A 21,951-nucleotide genomic window follows, 5' to 3' on the forward strand; every position below is an offset into this window, starting at 1 on the left:
CCAATCAGTTGAAAGATCTTACGATCAGAGCTGAAGTTTCCCTGAAGAAGAAAGAATTCCATCTGCGGCCGGCAGTTCTCGCCAGTGCGGAGGACTCAGTCCGCCGGTCCCATCTGCCAGCCCTAGCGTTTCAGACCTGCCTACCCAACCCTGAAATCACGTAAGCCAGTTCCTTGCAATAAATCTACGCACACACACTTCCTCCTGGTTCTGCTTCTCGGGCTGAACCCTGATTGATACACAGCGTCTCAGTAACAAGGGCCAAGCTTTGGTGTAGTCAGAATACCAGACAATCATGAGAGCCTTGAGTACAGCCATCAGCAGGACTCCTGCACTGTGGGGGGAGCGGCTGAGATTCGTATTTACTTAGGCCTCAGCAGCTCGGTGGGGTCACGTGTCTGTGTCTGGAGCATGCCCTCTGCCAGTCCACAGCAGCTGGTATCAGACTCCAGAGCCTGGCAAAGCTGATACCGTGGCTATCCCTGCACCTCTGTGCAGGCCGCAGACCCACCACAGGACGTGAGGCTATTCCTCACCCAGTCAGTGAAAAGAGATTCTGGGACACACAAGAAATAGAAAAGGAATCCATGAGCTCTCTGACCCGGAAGAGAAGACTCGGGGCCCCCAGCCTGGCACCACGGGAACAGGACTGTGGACGCGCAGTCGACAAGCTTGGGGAGCAGCCCCCCACAGCTTAGCTCAGCCACCGTGGGAGGCACCCTTCACTCTGTGCCCCAGTTTCCTCATTTATGCGATAAACTGGCTGGTTGATTTCTGAGACTCTCCCTCCTCTGGCTTCCTGGGGTTCAGTCCACGAGACACCAAACTCAGCACCACCGAACAGCTGCCCGGTCCGGACGCCCGCACTTGTGTTTGGTGAGCCTCATTCCTGTGGTGCCCCGTCCTGTTCTGGAATCCCCAAACAAGCTTTGAGAACCTTTGAACTTCTTAAATGACGTGCAAGGCCTCACCTGCCGCTGGTTGCACAGCGGGTGCCGCGGCAGTGCGCCTCAGTGACCCAGCTCGCCAGGGCAGGAATTTGGGCTCGGTCCCAGGGCTGCGCTCCCACTCATGTGCCCGCTCCCCCTGGGTCTTTCTCTCTAGTGCACAGACATTTGATTCTGGCTTCAGTGCCTGCCCCTTTACTCTGTCTTTGCACAGGAAACAGTGGGAAACGGCTGCCCCAGCAGAGGGCTTGGAAAAAAAGCTGCTGCCTTCAGGAATGTTCCTCACATGGAGACGTTACCTGGCGTGGGAAACAGCTGTGGAAAAGCCACCACAGCGCTCCGCCAGGACGCGAGATGCCAGTAGGTCAGGGACCCACCCACCCGCGTGGAAGGTGCCCGGCACTCTCCTCTTCACCCCAACCTTTCATTAGCTTGAGAATCTGCTTCTGCTCCTCTTAAGTAATTTATGAAAACAGCCACAACGCTGGAAGGTTTGATGACTCAAGTTACCCTAGGGAACGTTAAAATGGGCAAAGCTGTCTCTGCTTTGAATGTGCACAGATATTTGACATGAGCCATGAAATGCAGAGGAAGCCTCCGGCTTTCCAAACCTAAGGCTGAGGCTTGGGGAGGGAGCACCCGCCCGCCCCCGAGCACTCTCCACTCTTCCCACACGGAAGAAGCTGTAAATGATGAAAACCAAACGCCCTGGGACCTCTTGGAAATCAAAACAATGACAAAACAGGGGGAGCAGGACTTTCCTGCACAAAAGGTGCTGCACTTTGTCACGGAGCCTGGAGGCGTTCCCTGGTTTATGTTTAGGCATGTGAGTTATTTTCAGGGGCAGGAGGCACAGGTGTTTATGAAGCTGGAGAGGAGAGCGTATGAAAACACACACATACCAGGCCTTCAGAATAAAAATGGGCTCCCCTACCTGGAACAAGGAATCCGGGGAACCAGCTGTGTGGCTCGGCCTGGTCGGTCTTTGGACGGACTCGGTGTTTTGGGGGTGGCTCCTCGAGTCTCCCAGACCGTCACGGCTCTCCTGCTTCTTAGGCCTTCAGATAGATTTGGAGTGAGCTACACCACAGCTTTGTTTACTGGCCTCGAGAAGGCGTGGAGCCTCTTAATACACTGTTGGGATGACCCCTTAAAGCCTGCACATTATGAGGACCTGCAGTGAATCAGGGAGAGAGGCTGGAACTGTCCTGGCAGAGCTTTGAGGTAAGGCTCAGAGGGGTCAGGGCACTGAGCGAGGTTAAAGAACTCGCCACCTGACTGTTCCCCAGGAAGGTCCAAAGGACACCCCCTTTACAAAAGCAATAAAAATGCTTTGGTGAGAGGGGCATTGACATATCTGAGCTGCTCAGGGATAGTGTCCCCTGTGGGCCGGGAGTTGACAGGAGGGGCAGCCATGGACCTGGGCGACCAAGAATCGGATGGGAGACCTCCAGTCGCCTGATACCTCTCTGGGGGGCCCTGCTGCCCGGTGCCCTCCAGGCTGCGAGTGGGGTGCCTGGGACAGGAAGGGGACGGAGCTGCCATATTCTCGTCCCCTGTAGCTGGCCGCCTGGGCTGGGAGAGGAGCTGGGGCCCAGCTGGGGTGCACACCCTGGACCTGGCTCAGACGTGCCCCCGAGAGGGACCAAGCCGGTTAGAGAACAATGCCTGGCAGAACTGTTTACTGGATTACATTGAGTTAAATTTCGTTTTCTTTTTGCCAAGAAGGAAAGAGAACCTGTCAAAGGAACATCCAAGCGCCCATGGAAGAGAGAATTGAATGCTTGCACACAGTGGATTGACAACAGTCAATTCGCCTCCTGCTCTAAGACAAAAAGATTAACAACGCGTGAGCTAAGCGTTGAACTCAAACAAAAGGACAGCAACTACCACACAATAAAGAAAGAATGCAGAGTTAATAAAGAAGCAGGCATGAATGGACTGGTCCGCCCAAACCCAAGGAAAACTCATTCTAGATCTGAAATAAGATGAAGAGCTGGATATTTGGAAAGATCAACAAGACAAGCAAATGTCTGGCAAGATTAATCCAGAAAAGAGAGAAACCACGAATGCACATTAGGAATGAGAAAATGGTTAGAATAAAAAATGGAAGGGTTCAAAGAGATGAGATCGGTACGTACCATTTCACACCTATAATCTGAAAATCTAGAACAGTGTTTCCCAGAACAGAGTCTCCTGATCATGCTGTGTTCACCCAGGAAGGGGAGGCAGGTGGCTAGCAGGAAGCCAGCAGCTGTTCTCTCTCTCTCTCACACACACACACTCACACTCACACTCACACTCACACACACTCACACTCACACACTCACTCACACTCACACACACTCACACTCACACACACACTCACACACACTCACACTCACACACACACTCACACACACTCACACACTCACACACACACTCACACTCACACACACACTCACACACACTCACACTCACACACACACTCACACACACACACACACTCACACTCACACATCCATACGCAGAGTGGCCCGTGAAACGACAGCCTCCCAAGGCCCTCTACGAGTCACGCTCTCTGCTTCCCAGTAAGTGACCGTCTCAGTCCTGCTGTGTGAGTCCTCCCGTCATCCACCCGATGCCCCTGCTATTTCCCTGCTTCCTGCTCACCGCCCTCTGAAGGGCTAGATTATAATAAAACACAGGCCATGTGCATGTAAGCAAACATACACTCGGCCTGCTGACAGTCCAGGAGAACATTTGCCCAGAAAGCAAAAGAAAGGGAAAGCTGGGCTGCAGAACATGCATGGGCTTCATTAGACTTAAAAAAGTTTTTTTTTGTTTTTTTTTTACAGAAATGTAGCATTTGTACAGAAAGTACAAGAGCCCAGCTCAGTGTTTTGAGGATGATTCACAGCACAGGAAGCCAGCATCAGGGGTACAGGGCCTAGCCTGGTTTCCAGGGATGTTTAAAGGGAAACATCCCTTCAAGAGCTATTTAAACAACAAAGAGATGTTGTGGGGTTTCAACAAAGAGGAAAAGGTGTGCCAGACGTAGGAAGTGGCTTTGAAAATGATTAGATCAAAACAGAAATGGTTTGAGCAGACACAGCTGCAAAGAGCTGTGCTCCCGGACGGTCCCCACGGCACACCCGTCGGTCATGAGATCGCAGTAAGTGTGGCTTTCAGGAAGTGCTGCCCCCGACTTCAGATGCCAATCTCAAGAAGCAGGCTCCCAGGGCCCCCAGGACTTCTGTCCAACGCGGCTACTAGATGGAGGTTCTCATGATCCCTTCTAGGGTCTGATTAATTTGCAAGAGCAGCTCACAGAACGCAGGAAAACACTTAGTTCGGTTTACCAGGTCATGAAAGGATACGATAAAGGATGCAGGTGAACAGCCAGATGCAGAGACACACAGGGCGGGGGCTGGGCGGGTCCTGAAGAATGCTCGAGTGGCAGTAAAGCCAAAGAGAGGGAGCTGGGGTCCCAGGTCTCCTCCTGCACGTCTGCCATCTCCCCGCAGCAGGTCACCCCTAATGCCTCTGCCGTCTGTGTCAGTTGAGCCAGGGTTCTCAGAGGCGCAGGGCCAGCAGGCCCCAGAGAGCTCGCCTCCTCTCCCTCACGTGGGACGCAGCGAGGAGCCTCTCCCACGGGAACTGAGTCGGCTGCCCCTCCATCCTGGAACACCCCCCCCACCCCGGAATGGTGAGGAATATGTTCCTGTTGGTTAAGACGCCTACTCTGTGGCCTTTTTGTTACAGTAGCCAGAGCAGACTAAGACCACAGAGGGAACAGACACAGACCAAACAGGCAACTTTGAACCAAAAAGCAAGACTTTCTAGTTTCCAATATATAAGGGCGCCCATGAGTTACTTAACGATGTGGGCAGGCCTAGGCAAGGCTGCTTAATCTGGAGCCCATGGAGGGGCTCAGGCTGACGGGACTCCACCAACTTGGCACCTGCGCTTTCTGCTGGCTTCCCTCCCGACTGTACGGAGGCAGCCGGAGCTTGAATTCGCTTCACAGAAGAACCACTTGCCTGGAGGTTCTTGGGCAATGCAGACATAAGATTTTGCCAGATTGGAACTTGCCTCCACAAAGAAACTACAGTTTATCATATCAGGAGGGCTGATGTATCAAGACCAGAGTTCTTAACAGCGGTGGTCTTTGCCCCCGATTCAGAAAGCAAAGCGAGACCCAGCTCTGAGTCCCAGGAGGGTTGACCAGCAAGCCTTCCAACAGGTGCTACGTGATGCCTCTGGGAGGGACTGGCTTAAGTGGTGGAAGGCACAGTAAAGGAGGAAATGTCAGGCGTGATGTGGCTCTGCTACGCTGGGGGGACCGGCGCTGGCAGCACAGTGCATCTGAACGCACCCCGTGATGTTAGGTCCACATGCCCGACGAGAAGAGGCCTTCATGCTTGCTGCCCCATCGATACAGGGTTACATTATCTGAGCGGCCGCCAGACTTCATTTCCAAGGAACTGTGTCCTGCTGACGGCTGGGTAGATGGCACAGAGGCAGGCAGGTTATGCCCGCATGGCCCACCCACCCAGTAGAGTGCACTCATGTCCACGTCCTTCAGCGACGTGGAGGATGCAGCCGCGCCAGGATGGCCTGTGTTAAACGCAGCCTGCAGCCACCCTGGGACAGCAGCACGGGGCAAGGCACTGAGCAGGGGCTCCTGGGGAAAGCCGGGGGGCCCCTCGAGTGCTGGGCCACTTCCTGTCTCTGGACGGTTCTCAGGAAGAGCTCTCGGCCTACAGTTCTCAGGATCACATCATCATTTTAATGACAGTGAAAAATTTATGACCTCATATCCACAGTGTCTGTAACTGTCTATTCCTTCATGAAAAGCCATTCTCCGGCAGGTGCCCACAGGGTTTCAGAGTGTCCCCCTGAAGACACAGGTTTCTGGCAAAATCTGACAAGGCAGACAGGGAACAGAATTTGAAATTGCTAGGACTGCTCCCGGGCAATTCGGGAAAGGATCACCGTGCCTGGACAGACGATCTCAGGGAGCCTGACCCACCAGGGAGGGGTTTTAGGGTCAGTTCTACATTCCCAGTGTCGCGGCTGCCCCGGGCCGGCCTCCTGTCCCAGTCAGTATGGATCGCCGGATCTCAGAACCGACCCCAGGAAACCTCCTGCCCCTCTTCAGGCCTATGTACTCTGCAGTAAATGGTTCCACTTTCCTTCTAAATAGTCACAGAGAAAAAAAATCACAGACCTCAAGGATACAAGTGTCTAACAGGCATAACGTTGCACCAATTATTCCAGGAATTTTAAAGTTTTTGTCCTTATTTGTTCATAAATGGTGAATGACTTTATAATAAAAATTCAGATTTATACTATGGTAACAATAAAACTATAAAGGACCAAAAATGTAATTAAAAGTGGAAAGAGCAGCCTCAGACTATATGATTTCAATTCTATGACTTTCTGGAAAAGGTAGAATTGTGGAGGCAGTGAAAAGACTAGTGGCCGCCAGGGGTGGCAGGGAGGGAGGGTGACCGGGCAGAGCACAGGGATGTTTAGGGCGTGAACTACTCTGCACGGCACTGTAACGGTGGGTCCGTGACATCATACTTTACCCGAGTCACAGACTGCACACAGCTGGAGTGGGTCCTGACGTAAACATGGGCTCTGGGTGGCAGGATGTGTCCATGTAGGAACCTACAACCAACCACGACAAACGCACTCGCCCCCCTCCAGGGTGGGAGATGGATAGCTGGGAGGCTGTGCCCATGTGGGGGCAGACAGTGTGTGGGAGAGCTCTGTGCCTGCCTCTCAAGTTTACTGCAGTACAAAAACTGCTCTAAAAAAAACAGTCTATTAATGAAAATGAAAAATGATGAGCAGGATTAACTTGAGTGTGATGAGGAAGTGTGCCCCTGACTGGGCTCTCTGGCAGCCAGGATGAAGAGCAGACAGTGGTGCCCAGAGACCCCGGCTTGCTTCACTCAGAATTATGAACAGAGGGGTCTGCGGGGTCCTCCTCTGAGGCCCACGGGACAGGACCAGGCTCAGCAAAGCTGCCTGTGTTCACAGCCCCCAGGGGTTTCCAGAGACGCCAGCCAGGACACTGCTGCCTCGTCGACCTCAGCTCTAACTGGCCAGGGCCGAGTGGTCACAGGGGACTGGACTGGGTGTCAGAATTGGACCCTGAATCCAGACGTTTTCACTGAACTGGGGGAGCGCTTGAGTCACACGTAGGGCCCTTTGACATCAAAGCCTAAGAGTTGGACATCTCCCAGGTACAGTCAAGAAGGACAGAGGAGAAGCCCCACAGAGCTTCCAGAAGAAGGGCCTTTGGTGCCGGCCAGGGACAGAGCATGCCTAAGCCCACCAAGCTCTCTGAGCTTTAAGTTCTCCGTGTGAAAGACCAGGCACGTTCCTCCCTCCCTGGGTGATTCACTGGCAGCGAATGAGAAAAGCTCCCAAGGACATTGCCTGGTGAGACACAAACTGCTGTGAAATTAAAATTCAGTGTGATTATGTGAAACTCGGCAGGCTGTACAATTAAGAGCATTACTTCCCAAACAGAGAAGAGTCAGGGTGGTGGGGATGGTGATGGGGAGCCCGGGTCCCGGCAGGGAAAATGCGTGAGGATCGAGAAGACCCCTGGGGGTGGGGAGGCTAGGCTGGGACCTTGGGGAGGAGCAGAAGCACCCTGGAGAAGAGGGAGCCGCGAGGACTCCCGGGTGGAAGGCAGAGGGACTGCGAGGGCCGCCAGGCAGGACGCAGACGGCCCGCGAACGATGCGACGGCAAGTCGGAGGCTGGATGAGGGAAGCAACCTGGAAGTGGCACGAAAGAGCTGGGACCGGGGACTAGATTCGGAAGAATGTGGAGACGGCCAGAGGGCGGGACAGCCGGTGAAGTCAGGACGCGCCGGGCTCTGAGCAGGCAGTCTGAGGAAAGGGGTGCTCCAGAGAAGGGCAGGGCTGGCCCAGAGCAAAGGAACACTGGTCCACCTGAGACGCCACCTGCAGAGGCAGCCACAGCACACGGGTTTAGGAAACGTGACACACTCTGGACATTTGCAGAAACTGAGAAGGCCTGCAGAAGAGACACAGGCTCTGGGGCCCAAACCAGCATTTCCCAGGTCAGTTTGAGTAACACCCAGGAGCGTTCAACACCCGGCAGGATGCGAGACTCCAGGTGATCGCTGGGGAGATGGTGTGGACAATCACAGAATAAAGAATATCAGCTGATGGGGGCCCCCTCTGGACCCCCTGCAGCGGGGCACACCCATGATTCAGTGGAAGGGCCCTTGGTGGGGGACTTGCTGTGGGCCCACCTCAGAGACACCAGGAAAGTGGATCAAGGATTTGGCAACACGTTGCAGGTCTGGATTAATGGCACAAATAACAGATGAGTTGATAATTTCTGTGAAGAGAGTTTTTGCTTTGAAGCTAGACTTAGACTTGAATCCAATCTGGACACACAAGTCCATCTGGAACTTTGTTCTGGTTACCTAACTACCTCGGTTTCCTGGGATAACCAGTCTGTCACCTTGTGAGAGTTAAATGTGAAGACGAGAATCAAAAGGCCCAGAGCACAGGCACTCGGTGAACCGTAGTTATGTCTTGCTTGAGATCACAAAGAAATGAGGCTACTGTGCATAATAAAAACCAATTACATGATGAAACTGGATTATTATCTAACCCATACATACAAGTAAACTCAAAATGGATCAAAGACCTGAATGTAACTCATGAAACCATAAAACTCAGAAAAAAACAGGCAAAAATCTCTTGGACATAAACAAGAACAACTTCTTCATGAACATATCTCCCTGGGCAAGGGAAACAAAAGCAAAAATGAACAAGTAGGACTATATCAAACTAAAAAGCTTCTGTACAGCAAAGGACACCATCAGTAGAACAAAAAGACATCCTACAGTATGGGAGAATATATTCATAAATGACATATCTGTAAGGAGTTGACATCCAAAATATACAAAGAGCTCACACACCTCAACAAACAAAAAGCAAATAATCCAATTAAAAAATGGCAGAGGAGCTGAACAGACACTTCTCAAAAGAAGAAATTCAGATGGCCAACAGGCAGATGAAAAATCCTCCACATCTCTAATCATCAGGGAAATGCAAATTAAAACCACAATGAGATATCACCTCACACCAGTTAGGATGGCCAACATCCAAAAGACAAACAACAACAAATGTTGGCAAGGATGTGGAGAAAGGGGAACCCTCCTACACTGCTGGTTGGAATGTAAAATATTTCAACCATTGTGGAAAGCAGTATGGAGGTTCCTCAAAAAACTAAAAACAGAAATACCATTTGACCCAGGAATTCCACTTCTAGGAATTTACCCTAAGAATGCAGGAGCCCAGTTTGAAAAAGACAGATGCACCCCTATGTTTATCACAACACTATTTACAATAGCCAAGAAATGGAAGCAACCTAAGTGTCCATCAGTAGATGAATGGATAAAGAAGATGTGGTACATATACACAATGGAATATTATTCAGCCATAAGAAGAAAACAGATCCTACCATTTGCAGCAACATGGATGGAGCTAGAGGGTATTGTGCTCAGGGAAATAAGCCAGACGGAGAAAGACAAGTACCAAATGATTTCACTCATACGTGGAGTATAAGAACAAAGAAAAACAGAAGGAACAAAACAGCAGCAGAATCACAGAACCCAAGAATGGACTAATAGTTACCAAAGGGAGAGGGACTGGGGAGGATGGGTGGGAAGGGAGGGATAAGGGGGAAAAAGAGGCATTATGATTAGCGACATAATGTGGGGGGGCACGGGAGGGCTGTGCAACACAGAGAAGACAAGTAGTGACTCTATAGCATCTTACTACGCTGATGGACAGTGAGTGTAATGGGGTAGGTGATGGGGACTTGATGATCGGGGGAGTCTAGTAACATTAATGTTGCTCATGTAATTATACATTAATGACACCAAAATTTAAAAATTTTTAAAAAAAGAAATAGCCACCACACCTAAAAAAAAAACCAACTACATGTTTATGTATGATATTGGTCATAAAAGTGGAAAGTCGAATTTGGACCTGAGATTGGGCCAGGTGGGAAACAAACAGATTTGTTTTGACTGAATATGTACGATGATAAACCAGGAGCAGATCAGTATATTCCGTGAAATGCAATGCGGGTGAGGAGGGGCGGATTACGGAAGACAGGCCTGCATTGGCTATAGTTATTCTTGTCTGTCTCGGTAGGGGACACGTTCTGGTATCCGATTCACATGGCCCCCTGTGGGCTGTCAGGGCCGGGTCTTTCGTTTCTTCTCTGAAATAAGTTACAGGACAGCAGCCCGTCTGTTGAGCACAGTTAAGAAATCATTCACTCTGGATAGAAGATGGAGTTGATCTCAACCACGAGAGCCCAGCAACAGCACCGGCCGGTCAGGCGATGCCTGAGAGCAGACCCTTCGTAGCACAGACTTGAGTGACAGTGGCTGCCTGCGGTGCAGCAGGAAGTGATCACAGCTGCCCGAGGTGAAGCTCTCCTGAAGTGCAGAGAGACAGAATGAGCAGAAGCTATGAGGCAGCCCTGGAGACGGTGGGCTGCCCATTTGGCCTTTCCCTGGTGTGCCGAGACTGGGACGACCCTTGTAAGGAAAACACGGCAGACAGCTTCGTCCAGTAACTGCATTCCTCAGTCTTACATGTTAACGTCCACTGGGAGCTGGTCATTTCTGTTGAGGAGCCCTTTTGGTGCTCTCTGGGAGGGCTCTGATGTTGCCTGACACGAAGGAGCAGCTGCTGGGCCCTGCCACGCGTCACAGCTCAGAGAAGTCTCTCCCCTTGGCACAGCTGTCCACTCGCCCGAGTAAAGGGGTGATTCAGCCGGCCCATTGCTCTGGAGCCCAAACTACACATGGAATTTTCATGCATAGCATGTAGAGGACCAAATTTCCCATTTGATAGGCAAAGGATTCCATAGTTTTTAGTAATAATACTGATAATAGCTAAAAAAGACCACGCTCTATGTCCCAGGCATGGGCTAAGTATTTTTTTTAGTTTGAGGGTGGTTTTTTTTAAAACATGCATCTTCTCATTCATTCCCTTTTAACCCAGTGAGGTATGTGCTGTTACATGTGTTAAGTGTACATGCACTAGTATGTGTATATACATATGTATGTATATATGTACGCATTTCCTAGCTCTGTCCACTGAAAGGCTCATTGGTAGCAATGAGCACAACTAGAGCCCAGATTTTGGTATCTAAAAGGAACCAGGACCCTTCAGAGAAATGGCTGACCCCAGATCTGGAGCAGGGTAGGGACGAGATAACATCTTGTGCTGCTAGAATGGAAGTCAGTGCTCAAAAATGAAGGGCATGTCACAAGACAAGGAACAGACTAAAGAGGCTCCCACTAGCCAAATCTGGGACAGTCTGAGCACCAAACTCACTAGGACAGTTATGCATTAAAGACCACTGGCAACAGGAATCTTTGCATCTGTGCCAATAACAGCGTCTAAGTGGATAGAATCTCAAGCCTCCTCCTCACAGTCAGGATGCTAAGGGCCAATTGGTCAATTGGAGGGGCCACTGGAGATGGGGCATACCATTTTGCAGCCACCAGAGTAAAGATGTGTTCAGGCAAGAATCCTCGAGGAAAGCTAAGCACGGGAGGAATGCCGAAGAGGAGCATTCAGGGCAGTCACACATGCTGAGCACGGGAGTCCCAAGGACACCCTGTGGGGAGTCAGTCCAGTACGCAGTTGGTGCTTCGGGGAGGCTGGAATTGCACAAGCACATGTAGGGTCCCCCGGCTGATAGCAGCAGTGGTTAAGCCATGGGGTTGGCCAATGCTCAGGAGGACAGTGTAAGGACCCTAGATGCTGCAGCTCCAGAGAATGCAGCAGTTGGCAGGTGGGCAGAGAGGAGAGGCCAGTGGACTGGAATAAGCTGACCCCGAGCCACCAGAGAGGTCGGTGAGCCCAGACAGACTCGCCCATTGAAGCTAAGGGGAAAGCAGAGGCACTGGGCTGAGGAGGGAATTGGAAGTGAGAACATAGAAGCCACGAGTGAACTGTCAACACTCCAACAACACACAAAGAAACTTGTGCGTGAGTGTGCATGGCAGCATTATATAACAGCCAAAAAGTGGATTAACCCAAACGCTCATCAATGATGGATAAAAATGTGGTTTATCTATAAATGAGGTATTACTCAGCAATAAAAGGGAATGAAATTCTGACTCTTGCTACATTGCAGATGAGCCTTGAAAACATTATGCTCAGTGAACGAAGCCTGACACAAAGGACTACATTTTGTACGACTCCATGTGTATGAAACGTCCAGGACAGGCAAATCCATGGAGGCCGAATGCAGTGTGGCCTAGGACTGGGGTGACTGACAACGGGGACAATGACATTTGGTTTTAGATGAATATGTTCTAAAATTGTGTTGATGGCTTAACGATTTGCAAATATACTGAAATCATTGAATTTTGGCACTTTAAGTGGGTGACTTGTATGGTAATCATACTTCAGTAAAATTGCTTTATATATATATATATATATAAAAGCCCAGCAATGAAGGACAAACGTGGACTGGCAGGTTAAAGCAGCGGTTCTCACACTGCGCTTCAGAAGTGCCTGGAGAGCTTGGTAAACCATGCCAGGCCCCAGCACAAAAGAGACTGATTCAGTTGGTGGGGTTGGGGCCTGGTAACTGGCATTTCAGACAGATTCCCAGATGCTATGGAGAGGCTGATGTGGGAACCACACTTTGAGAGACAGTGAAAACATTGGAAGTGATGGTATTTGCTCACTGTTGTTTTTAAATTGACATATAATTCACTTACCATAGAATTCACTCTTTTCAAGTGTACAATTCGGTGGCCTTTAGTACATTCAAAATGTGCAACCATCACTACTAACTGCAGAATATTTCCCATGCCCTGAAAAGAAACCCTGTGCCCATGAGCAGTTATCCTCCACTCACCCAAATACCTGCAGCTTCTAATAACCAGCAATCTGTGTCTCCACAGATTTACCTTTCTTTTAAAAAAAATTATCATTAATATACACTCTTACAAAGGTTTCACATGGAAAACATTGTGGTTACTACATTCACCCATATTATCAAGTCCCCCCCAACCCCATGCAGTCACTGTCCATCAGTGTAGTAAGATGCCAGTCACTACTTGTCTTCTCTGTGCTACACGGTCTTCCCCAAGACTCCCACCCCCCAACCCACCACATGTACTAATCATAATACCCCTCAATCCCCTTCACCCTCCCCTTTGTTAGCCGCTAGTACCTTCTTGGAGTCTCTGAGTCTGCTGCTTTGTTCCTTCAGTTTGGCTTCATTGTTATACTCCACAAATGGGGGAAATCATTTGGTATTTGTCTTTCTCTGCCTGACTTATTTCACTAAGCATAATATCCTCTAGCTCCATCCATGTTGCTGCAAATGGTAGGATTTGCTTCTTTCTTATGGCTGAATAGTATTCCATTGTGTATATGTACCACCTCTTCTTTATCCATTCATTTACTGATGGACACTTAGGTTGCTTCCGTACCTTGGCTATTGTAAATAGTGCTGCGATAAACATAGGGGTGCATATGTCTTTTTGAATCTAAGAAGTTTTCTTTGGGTAAATTCCTAGGAGTGGAATTCCCAAGTCAAATGGTATTTCTCTTTTTAGTTTTTTGAGGAACCTCCATACTGCTTTCCACAATGGTTGAACTAGCTTACATTCCCACCAGCAGTGTAGGAGGGTTCCCCTTTGTCCGCATCTTTGCCAGCATTTGTTGTGCCTAGTCTTTTCTATGTTGGCCATCCTAACTGGTGTGAGGTGATATCTCATTGTGGTTTTAATTTGCATTTCCCTGATGATTAGTGATGTGGAGCATCTTTTCATGTGTCTGTTGGCCATCTGAATTTCTTCTTTGGAGAAGTGTTTGTTCAGATCCTCCACCCATTTTTTAATAGGGATTTGCTTTTTGGGTGTTGAGGCATGTGAGTTCTTTATATATTTTGGATGTTAACCCCTTGTTGGATCTGTCATTTACAAATATATTCTCCCATACTGTAAGATGCCTTTTTGTTCTGCTGATGGTATCCTTTGCTGTACAGAAGCTTTTTAGCTTGAGGTAATCCCATTTGTTCATTTTTTATTTTGTTTCCCTTGCCCAAGGAGATGCATTCAGGAAAAAGTTGCCCATGTTTATATTCAAGAGATTTTTGCTTGTTTTCTTCTAAGTTTTATGGTTTCATGACTTACATCCAGGTCTTTGATCCATTTCGACTTTACTTTTGTTTATGGAATTAGACAATACTCCAGTTTCATTCTCTTACATGTAGCTGTCCAGTTTTGCCAACACCAGTTGTTGAAGAGGCTGTCATTGCCCCATTGTATATCCATGGCTCCTTTATCATATATTACTTGACCATGTATGGTTGGGTTTATATCTGGGCTCTCTATTCTGTTCCATTGACCTGTGGGTCTGTTTTTGTGCCAGTACCAAACTTTCTTCTTTACTGTCACTTTGTAGTAGAGCTTAAAGTTGGAGAGCATAATTCCCCCAGCTTTATTCTTCCTTCTCAGGATTGTTTTGGCTATTTGGGATCTTTTGTGGTTCCATATGAATTTTAGAACTATTTGCTCTAGTTTGTTGAAGAATGCCATTGGTATTTTGATAGGGATTGCATTGAATTTGTAGATTGCTTTAGGCAGGATGGCCATTTTGACAATATTAGTTTTTCCTATCCATGAGCACGGGATGTATTTCCAATTATTGGTATCTTACTTAATGTCTCTCATGAGTGTCTTGTAGTTTTCAGAGTATAGGTCTTTCACTTCCTTGGTTAGGTTTATTCCTAGGTATTTTATTCTTTCTGATGCAATTGTGAATGGAATTGTTTACTTGATTTCTCTTTCTGCTAGTTCATCGTTAGTATATAGGAATGCAACAGATTTCTGTGTATTGATTTTGTACCTTTTCAACTTTGCTGAATTCAGTTATTAGTTCTAGTAGTTTTTGGGGTTGATTCTTTAGGGTTTTTTTTGTACAGTATCATGTCATCTGCAAACAGTGACAGTTTAACTTCTTCCTTACCAATTGGGATGCCTTTTATTTCTTTATGTTGTCTGATTGCCGTGGCTAGGACCTCCAGAACTATGTTGAATAAAAGTGGGGAGAATGGGCATCCTTGTCTTGTTCCTGATCTTAAAGGAAAAGCTTTCAGCTTCTTGCTGTTAAGTATGATGCTGGCTGTGGGTTTGTCATATATGGCCTTTATTATGTTGAGATATCTGCCCTCTATACCCATTTTGTTGAGAGTTTTTATCATGCATGGATGCTGAATTTTGTTGAATGCTTTTCAGCATCTATGGAGATGATCATGTGGTTTTTGTCCTTCTTTTTGTTGATGTGGTGGATGATGTTGATGGATTTTCAAATATTGTACCATCTTTGCATCCATGGAATAAATCCTACTTAATCATGATGGATGATTTTTGACGTATTTTTAAATTCGATTTGCTAATATTTTGTTGAGTATTTTTGCATCTATGTTCATCAGGGATTTGGGCCTGTAATTTTATTTTTTGTGGTATCTTTGCCTTGTTTTGGTATTAGAGTGATGCTGGCCTCATAGAATGAGTTTGTAAGTCTTCCCTCTTCTTCTACTTTTTGGAAAACTTTGAGGAGGGTGGGTATTAGGTCTTCACTAACTGTTTGATAAAATTCAGTGGTGAAGCCATCTGGTCCAGGAGTTTTGTTCTTAGGTAGTTTTTTGGTTACCAATTCAATTTTGTTGCTGGTAATTAGTCTGTTCAGATTTTCTGTTTCTTCCTGGGTCAGCCTTGGGAGGTTTTATTTTTCTAGAAAGCTGTCCATTTCTTCTAGGTTATCCAGTTAGCATATAATTTTTCATAGTATTCTCTAATAATTCTTTGTATTTCTATGGTGTCTGTAGTGATCTTTCTCTTTCTCATTTCTGATTCTGTTTATGTGTGTAGAGTCTCTTTTTTTCTTGATAAGTCTGGCTAGAGTTTATCTATTTTTTAAATTTTCTTCAGAAACCAGCTCCTGCTTTCATCGATTCTATTATTTTATTTTTCTTGATTTTATTTACTTATGATCTAATCTTTATTGTGTCCCTCCTTCTACTGACTTTGGGCCTCATTTGTTCTTCTTTCTCTAGTTTCATTGTGAGTTTAGACGGTTCATATGAGATTGTTCTTCTTTCCTGAGGTAGGCCTGTATTGTAATATACTTCCGGCTTAGCACGGCCTTCACTGAGTCCCACAGATTTTGCAGTGTTGAGTTATTGTTGTCATTTGTCTCCATATATTGCTTGATCTCTGTTTTTATTTGGTCACTGATCCATTGGTTATTTAGGAGCATGTGGTGAAGCCTCCATGTGTTTGTGGGATTTTTCATTTTCTTTGTGTAATTTATTTCTAGTTCCATACCTTTGTGGTCTGAGAAACTGGTTGGTACAATTTTAGTCTTTTTGAATTTACCGAGACTCTTTTTGTGGACTAGTACATGATCTACTCTTGAAAATGTTCCATGTGCACTTGAGTAGAATGTGTATCCTGCTGCTTTGGATGTAGAGTTCTATAGATGTCTATTAGGTCCATCTCTTCTAATGTGTTGTTCAGTGCCTCTGTGTCCTTATTTCCTGTATGGTTGATCTGTCTTTTGGAGTGAGTGGTGTGTTGAAGTCTCCTAAAATGAAGAAGCATTGCATTCTATTTCCCCCTTCAATTCCGTTAGTATTTGTTTCACGTATGTAGGTGCGCCTGTGTTGGATGCATAGATATTTATAATGGTTATATCCTCTTATTTGACTGACCCCTTTATCATACATAATGTCCTTCTTTGTCTTGTTACTTTGTTTTGAAGTCTATTTTGTCTGATACAAGTACTGCAACTTTCTTTTTTCTCTCTGTTAGTTGCATGAAATATCTTTTTCCATCCTTCACTTTCAGTCTGTGTATGTCTTTGGGTTTGAAGTGAGTCTCTTGTAGGCAGCATATAGATGGGTCTTGTTTTTTTATCCATTCAGTGATTCTATGATTTTTGATTGGTGCATTCAGACCATTTACATTTAGGGTAATTATTGATAGGTATGTACTTATTGCCATTGCAGACTTTTAGATTCATGGTTACCAAAGGTTCAAGGGTAACTTCCTTACTGTCTGACAGTCTAACTTAACTCACTTAGTGTGCTATTACTAATCTAAAGGTTTTTTTTCCCTCCTCCTCCATTCTTTACATATTAGGTATATTCTGTACTCTTTGTCTATCCCTTGACTGACTTTGGGGGTGGTTTTGATTTTGCACCTGCTTAGTAATTATGGTCTACTTTCTTTACTGTTGTTTTATTTCCCCTGGTAACAGCTATTTAGCCTTAGGAACAGTTCCATCTAGAGCAGTCCCTCCAAAATACACTGTAGAGACGTTTAGTGGGAGGTAAATTCTCTCAGCTTTAGCTTATCTGGAAATTGTTAAATCCCTCCTTCAAATTTAAATGATAACCTTGCTGGATAGAGTATTCTTGGTTCAAGGCCCTTCTGTTTCATTGCATTAAATACATCATGCCACTCTCTTCTGGCCTGTAAGGTTTCTGTTGAGAAGTCTGATGATAGTCTAATGGGTTTTCCTTTGTATGTGATCTTTTTCTCTCTCTCTGGCTGCTTTTAATACTCTGTCTTTATTCTTGATCTTTGCCATTTTAATTATTATATGCCTTGGCGTTGTCTTCCTTGGGTCCCATGTGTTGGGAGATCTGTGGATCTCCATGGCCTGAGAGACTATTTCCTTCCCCAGATTGGGGAAGTTTTCAGCAATTACCTCCTCAAAGACACTTTCTATCCCTTTTTCTCTCTTCTTCTTCTTCTGGTATCCCTATAATGCGAATATTGTTCCATTTGGATTGGTCACACAGTTCTCTCAATATTCTTTCATTCCTAGAGATCCTTTTTTCTCTCTGTGCCTCAGCTTCTTTGTATTCCTGTTCTCTAATTTGTCTCATTTACTGTCTCCTCTACTTTATCTAATCTGCTTTTAAATCCTTCCATTGTATGTTTCATTTCAGATACTGTATTTTTCAACATTTGTATCTCATCCCTGAATTCCATCCTGAGTTCTTGAATATTTTTCTGTAGCTCCATGAACATGTTTATGAGTTTTGTTTTGAAATCTCTTTCAGGAAGATTTATGAGTTGTTTCACTTGGCCCTCTTTCTGGTGTTTGTGGGATTTTGGTTTGAACCAGGTTCCTTTGACGTTTCATATTTGTAGGTGGCACCCTCTAGTGCCCAGATGCTCTACGCCCTGGAGCAATGGCAAAGGTCGCAGGTGAGCGGTGCTGGTATCTGTCAGGAGGAAAGAGCTCTTTCCTGCTTCCTGGCTGCAGTGCCTATCTCCACTGCCAGGGCCAGTGGGCCAAGTGCACATGGAAAGCCTTTATGATTTGCACTTGTAGCTGCCATAGGCAGGGCCTCCCTCTGGCTGGCCTGGCGCAATGGTGGGGGCAGCCAGTTTGCAAGCTGGTGCTGGCCAAGAGGAAGGCACAGCAGGCTGCGTATCATGGGGGGCCTTGTAGCTGTGTTGCCAGCCAGGGGGATGGAGCGCCTGAAGCTCCTGAAAGGTCCCAACCTGCTGGGCAGAGTGTGTCTGGACAATTTTGTCCACCTGTTCTTTCTCCTGAGCAGCAAGTTCTGTGCAAGCCTTGCCCTTTTTGCAGCCCTCTTGCTGTCAGGAAGACTCTCAGCCTGCCCACCTTTCCTTTGTCCCAGAGTGGCCAGATGTGGATCCCTTTTTTCCACAAGCAGCTGGAATCTCAGTCTTTCTAAGTATTCCACCTGTCTTAGTTTTCCAACCCCACTAATGTCCAAAGTACCATGTAATGTAGGTTCGTGCTCCCAGAGATCTCCAGGGCTGGGTGTTCAGCAGTCCTAGGCCTCCACCCCATTCCCGCTCCGTTTCTCTTCCTCGTTCCGGTGACCTGGGGTGGGGGAAGGGCTTGGGTCCCTCTGGATCAGGGCTTTGTTACTTTACCATTTTCCTTGAGGTCTGCTAGTTTCCCCAGGTATAGACAGTCTGCCACAGCCTTCTTTCCTTTTGCTCTTTCAGGATTTGATATATTTACTATATTTTCATATTATACATGGTTTTGGGAGGAGGTTTCTTTCTCACCTCTCACGCCATCTTTAATCCTTACAGATTTGCCTTTTCAATATATTTTAAAGTCCCATACAAAATGTAGACTTTTGCATCTGGCTTTTTTCACTTAGTATGTTTTCAAAGTTCAGCCATGTTATAGAGTGGATCGTACTTCATTCCTTTTCATGGCCACATGATATCCCATCGAATGATGAGTCCAAAGTTTGTTTCTCCATTCATCAGTTGATGGATATTCAGGTTGTTTTCACCTTTTGGCTGCTGTACCGCATACTATAAATATTCATGTTCAAATTTTTGTGTGGACAGGTTTTCAATTATCTTGGGCATATACCTTGGAACAGAACCGCCAGATCTCAGGTCACTCTACACTTAACTTTCTGATGAAGTGCCTGTTTCCTCAGCAACTGCACCATTTCACAGTCCCACCAGGGCACGAGGGTTCCAGATTCCCCACATCCTGCATTAACACTTATCGTCTGTCTTTGATTTCAGCCATCCTCATCGGGGTGAAGAGGTATCTCATTGTGGTTTTGATTTGCCATTTCCTTGATGACTTATGAGTTTGAGCATCTTTTCATGTGATTAGCTATTTGTATATCTTGAGAAATGTCTACTCAAAATCTTTGCCTACTTTTTGAGTCACTCTTAATTGCTGAGTTATGTATTTTATATACTAAACTTTAATCTGATATGTAATTAACATTTTCTCTTATTCTGTGAGTTACCTTTAAAGCACAAACATGTTTAATTTTGATGAAATCCAGTTGTCTGGTTTTTTTTTGATTGCTGGGTATTTGATGCCTTATCTAAAAAACTATTGTCTAATCCAAGATCATGAAGATTTACATCTGTCTTCTTTTTGCTGGAGTTTTTTTGTCTTAGCTCTTTAAAATTGAGGTCTTTGATCCATACTGTTAATTTTTATAGATGATGTGGGGTAATAAGGATCTAACTTCACTCTTTTGCATGTGGATTTTGTCCCAGTCCCACGTGTTGCAGTCCATTCTATTCTCTCCTACACCCAAACCGTGGTGCTAAAATCAAATGCCCATAATGTGCATAGAGTTCAGCCCTCAATTCTATTTCATTCATCAGTGTGTCTACCCTTATGCCAGCAGCAGTCAGTCTTGACTATGGTGTTCTGTAGCCACAAACTGTGAGTCCTCCAATTTTGTTCTTTTTAAAGAGGGTTTTGGATATTCTTGGTCTCTTACATTTCCACATGAATTTTAAGATACACTTTTCATTTTCTGCAAAAGTCAGCTGAGATTTTGATAGAGATTATGTTGAGTCTATAGATCAATTTGGGGAGTATTGTCATCTTAACAATATTGTCTTGTAATCGATAAACACTGGATTTTTCTCACTTAAAATTCCTTTCAGTGTTTTATAATTTTCTGTTTACAACTTGCACTTAAAAAATTTATTAGTTTTCTTTTTGAAGCTAATGTAAACAAATCTTTCTTAATTTCACTTTTGGGTTGTTCATTGCTAATGCATTGAAAAAACTGATTTTTGTATTTTGATCTTATATCCTGCAATCCTGCTGAATTCACTTATAAGCGCTAATAGGTTTTTGTAGATTTTTAGGATTTTCTATATACAAGGTAATCTCATCTGCAAATAAAGTTAATTTTACTTCTTCCTTTCCTAACTGTTGTTTCTTTTTCTTGCCTAATTTGTCTTCATGAGACAATTTAGTACAATGCTGAATACCTCTCTGCTAACTACCTTTCACAAAAACTATTTTCAGAGATGCAAGTCTGCTCTAAGGCATCAGAGGAGCTGTGGTCATGCTGCCCAGGGAGACTGACAGTTCTGCCTTCTTCTGAGAAGCAGCACTTTGACTGCCTGGTCCTGGGTGATTTAAAGAAGACACACCGAGATGGCCCAGGCAGCCCTTGCCCTGCCTGGACTGGCCTGCCAGGCTGAATACAAGTAGTGAGAACAGAGATCCTTGTCTTACTCCTAAGCTTAGGGAATTGTTTTCCAGACCCAAGACTTGGACATTTTTATAGATTAAGGGAAAGGAATCAATGGGGAAGGAGACTTAAGGACATGCACAGAAGGGGGGATAACTGACAAAGTAAGATCCAGGGGAGGCCAGTGGAAGGAAGGTGGTCACTTCCTCCAGAGACGGGAGGAAAACCAAAAGGGAATAATATAGGTGAGGCTGGTGTTAGGGGAGGATAGCGGTCCTTCACAGAACAGTCTCTCTTCCCAGTGAGGAGGTCATTGTGGGGACAAGAGTAGGGCTATGGGCTTGAAGCAAAGAGTAAAAATGGGAACTTGCTATTGGCAGGGAAGGAACTCAGGCCAGCTGGTGAAAGGATGATCAGCCAGGGGGACAGGCCAGGGCTTGTCTGTCTTTTCTGTGCCACCACTCGAGTGTCTCTTCTGCCTTTGAGTTCTGTCTCACTGACTCTTCGCTGTTTCTCTCCTGGTATTATATAGGAATATCTGGAAGCTGAAATAATACTGAAAATGGATTATATCAGTTGAAGGCACATTTCTTGATCTTAAAGTTGGATGTTTGATATGTTTCTTCTTCAAAAAACGGAGTTGACTAATTGTCTTCTTTGCTATACTCTCCTTAATAGAAGACAGAACCCACCTCCCTATTTCCAATTTTTATCACTGCAAGACTTAAGATGAGAGGTAAAAGCGTATCTCCTCCTGCATTAGCATACCTGATAAACAAGCATGACCTTCCTGCTCAAAGGCCACCCAGGCTAGGAAAGAAGTCACAGACAACAAAGTGGTTTGGGTAGATTTGGAGTGTATTTGCTGCACTTCCTTGGCATTAGTTTACAATGCAAAAAAACAACCAAACAAAAAACAATTGGAATAATAATTATAG

The 21,951-nt window shown here is 45.9% G+C and overlaps 1 long non-coding RNA gene across 1 annotated transcript; it reads left to right on the top strand.

The window, feature by feature from the left end:
- Window positions 1-3,432: 3,432 nt before the first annotated feature.
- On the top strand, window positions 3,433-21,725 carry LOC118925053 (uncharacterized). The gene is made up of 3 exons (XR_005029871.2): window positions 3,433-3,517; window positions 19,398-19,605; window positions 20,845-21,725. It is a non-coding gene; the product is annotated as an uncharacterized LOC118925053 (long non-coding RNA).
- Window positions 21,726-21,951: the final 226 nt, after the last annotated feature.

The sequence above is a fragment of the Manis pentadactyla genome, chromosome 4 (assembly GCF_030020395.1).
Source record: "Manis pentadactyla isolate mManPen7 chromosome 4, mManPen7.hap1, whole genome shotgun sequence".
NCBI classification, from domain to species: domain Eukaryota; kingdom Metazoa; phylum Chordata; class Mammalia; order Pholidota; family Manidae; genus Manis; species Manis pentadactyla.